Below are 4,060 nucleotides of genomic sequence, written 5' to 3'. Positions count from 1 at the left end.
AATGGGTGTTTCTAGTGTATCTCACCTGCACTGCTTCCTGTGACAGAGCGCATCAAATGCTACAGCTGTCTCACGAACTACCCTGGATCTGGCTGCGTAACTGGAGGAAAGGCATGTTGGGCCGACCTAGAAAGAGGACAGAATTGTATAACGCTCCATTTTTTCCATGGTAAGTCATGGTCCTGTGACCACACATTCTTTCTTCTGAATGGGCATTTTGTTCCTTTGTTGCCCCGTCACGAGGCAACTGTCTCGCTTTGCCAAATGGTAGAGCCGGCTCTGGAGCAGGTTTGAAAGTGTCCTGAATAATGTCAAAATTCCTTCAGTACCACCTTAAAGACTAAGTAAGTTTTTATTTTGGTATGAGCTTTCGTGTGCATGCACACTTCTTGTGCATGCACACGAAAGCTCATTGTTGTTGTTGTTTAGTCGTTTAGTCGTGTTCGACTCGTCGTGACCCCATGGACCAGAGCACGCCAGGCACTCCTGTCCTGCACTGCCTTCCTCATGAAAGCTCATACCAAAATAAAAACTTAGGTATCTGAAGAAGTGTGCATGCACACGAAAGCTCATACCAAAATAAAAACTTAGTTGGTCTTTAAGGTGCTACTGAAGGAATTTTTTTATTTTGTTTCGACTCAGACCAACACGGCTACCTACCTGAATAATGTCATCGTCGTCATCGTCGTCGTCGTCCCCGAGCCTTAACAACTCTCACCCATGCTCCATCTCCCACATACCCCACACACTCGCCAGTCCCCCTTAGTAGAATCATAGAATTGTAGAGTTCAATGCAGGAATCTCAGCTAAAGCATCCATGACAGATGGCCACCCAACCTCTGAATTAAAACCTCCCAAGGGAGGCTTTGCGGTTTTTAAAGGCATAACTAGGAAAAATTGTAATCATCACATATAAAAGAAACAGTATACAAGAAGTAAATAAGGAGGCTATTTACAGGATAAAGGAAGTCTTTTATTTTTATGTTATGTTTTCTTTATGTAAGGGGATAGGAGTTTAATTTTGATAATTAAATTGTCCATGGCGGTGGATTTGTTTGTTTGTTTGTATGTATATATGAACTGTTGTAGTCACACGGGTGGCACTGTGGTCTAAACCACAGAGCCTAGGGCTTGCCGATCGGAAGGTCGGCAGTTCGAATCCATGCGATGGGGTGAGCTCCCGTTGCTCAGTCCCAGCTACTGCCCACCTAGCAGTTCAAAAGCACGTCAAAGTGCAAGTAGATAAATAGGTACTGCTCCGGTGGGTTGTAAATAAATTACAAACGAAACCTCCAATGGAAGCTCATCTCCATCTCCAGAATGGAGACCAGAAGCATCAGTCCCGAATCTAAACTCCGTATTTTATTACCACCGCCCAGATAAGCCATCCATATGCATGCAAAGGTAGCTCACCACTAGCCTGGCATTTTGTTACCTTTTTGCAGAAGAACAAGAGCTGTTGCATGTCCACGGTTGCACCAGGCCTGGTATCGACATCTGTGGCACAGAACAGAAAAGCGGTGATTATACCATCAAATTCGAGTGCTGCGTGGAACCTGAGATGTGCAACAGGGTTTTCTGGGGAAACAATACAGATTATCCTGAGGATCCGGATTCATTGTGATCAGTCTCCAAAGCAGTCAGAGAAGGATGTGTGGGTCATGCTGCTTTTCTGATGCTCCATCATGCTGATGAATCTTCCAGAAAATCTCATAGCCTTGTGTGTTTGCACCAAATAAATAAAATCCAAATAAATTACATGGTGGTCCTTAAGCACCAACTCACCTCTGCCTCCCATAAGCCCACATATACACAGATGACAAAATGCCACAAGCCAGTGACAGGAATGAACCCGGTGGACGTCATCAAGGTGCTGAGCTGGGAGGAACTCAAGTTGATACAAGTCAATAAAGGGAGCTCTGTTCCATTCACTACTAGGGTTGCCAGACTCAATAGTGGACAGGACTTCTGTGCCTTTAATTGTCCTGCTCTCTTTTGAGTCTGGAAACCTTAAAGAGAAACCAGCAGACCCTTTGCTTGGAAGTTAAACAAAGGGTCTGCTGGTTTCTCTTTAAGGTTTCCAGACTCAAAAGAGAGCAGGGCAGTTAAAGGCACAGAAGTCCTGTCCTCTATTGAGTCTGGCAAACCCTATTCACTACAAGGTACTCACAACAGACATCCTGCCATAGGTGGCACTTCCAGGGTCAGATAGGAGAGATGAAATCAGGGTGCCAACTTCAATAAAATATTGGAGGGGGGGGCAGGTAAGCCCCACCCCACATGATGCGGTGCGTGCACACACACACGGGTGTAGCCAGGGTTTTTGTGGGAGGCAGGCAGGCTTTTGTTAGGGGGCGACACTTTGGTGGAGTGGCCCCCATGGGCATAGCCAGGATTTATGGGGGGGCAGGCTTTATGTTGGAGGGGCGGGCAGAACAGAGTTATCTGCGATACAGTTTGTCGGTTAGTTAAGTATTTTTATTTAATTTACTTGATTTGTTGGGGAGGGAGCTGCCCCCTGCCTACACCCATGGCAGATCCCTCAAATATTTTATTGGGGGAGCCAAGGACCCCTTGGCCTCTAGCAGTTCGCTCCTATGGATGGAAGGCAGTGTAGGAGGCAGGGCCAGAGTTAGGTTTGATGAGGCCCAAAGCTACTGTAGGTAATGGGGCCCTTTATATGTCCACCTGTCCTTTGTCAACAACAAATTGTCACTGTTTTTTTTTGTTTGTGTTGAATATATGCTATATGGTAATTTATGGACCTAATAGGTATCTAAAGCCATTTGCACATAGCAAATAGGAGCCTAGACAACACAAAACACTGTTGCTGTATGTAAGTTTTTAGTTGTTTTTTATCTTATACTAGCTGGCCAGGCCAGGCATTGCTGTGGCTCATCCCTGTGATTTCCCCCTCACCCTGTCCCGATCCATGACCTAGCCTGTCGCCTCCTGCCCCCAACCCACACCCAGGCGAGTCCCCACCTCCATTCGGCCTAGAAGCTGCAGTACCAGTGTAGCCTCCGATAGAGGGCCAAGGTTTTCTAGCTGTAGTACCCGTGTAGCCGCCGCTAGAGGGCGCTGTATTGCAACCTCTTCTGCCTTCTATTTCCCAGCTTCCTCGGCCCTCTGAGTTCCGGGTTCCAAACCAGTGGGTTTTACCTGGTTTTCGTGGCACAGGTATGACATGTGGCCAAGCTATGTGCATGGAAACACTTACCTATACCCATGTGACGTTGTGCCCAAACTTGACCGTGATTGGGCAAGTGGTTTGGGAGAATGCCACGTTTTAACAAACTTGGACTCCCTACATTTTTATATAAATGTATAATTTTATATAAATTTTATATAAATGTTGGGCGGCTTCAAAACAGAAATATTAAAATACACTAATTTCTTAAAGATTAAAAGCTTCCCTAAACAGGGCTGCCTTGAGATGTCCTCTAAAAGTCGGGTAGTTATTTTTCTTTTTGACATCTGGTGGGAGGGCGTTCCACAGGGCGGGTGCCACTACCGAGAAGGCCCTCTGCCTGGTTCCCTATAACTTGGCTTCTCGCAGCGAGGGAACCGCCAGAAGGCCCTGGTTTTCTGGACCAAACAGGCCCTCGGCACTGGACCTCTATATACTGTATATAGATTTTGGAAATGTGCATCCAGGTTTTTTTCTTGGGGGCCCCAAGAGAGTGGGGCCCAACACTACCAGTATAGCTTATACCTATATCTGACACAGGTAGGAGGGATTTACGAGAGTCACAAAATGCAGGCATGCAGGAATGGGTGCATTTTAGCCAAAAGTTAAATGCAATTAAAAACAAAAACCGAAAACAAAAACCCAACAAGAACACCAAAATCTACACCCTGGGTCTCTGACTCCTACATCACCAGCCAGCAGTCCCAGCACCGCAGCTGGAGACAGAGCCGCTGGCGACGGGTCCCCCTGAGCCCATCCATCCATCACAAGCCGGCCTGGAGAGGAGGCTCCGTTCTCGGCAGCCACCAGAGGGCTCTGGGTATGGCTTGGGGAAGAGAGAGAAACGCGGCTCTTTCTCTCTCGCGCTCT

This window comes from Zootoca vivipara, chromosome 2 (genome assembly GCF_965207765.1).
Source record: "Zootoca vivipara chromosome 2, rZooViv2.hap1.1, whole genome shotgun sequence".
Lineage (NCBI taxonomy): Eukaryota > Metazoa > Chordata > Lepidosauria > Squamata > Lacertidae > Zootoca > Zootoca vivipara.
The sequence above is the reverse complement of the archived record's forward strand: the minus strand, read 5'-3'. Positions refer to the sequence as shown.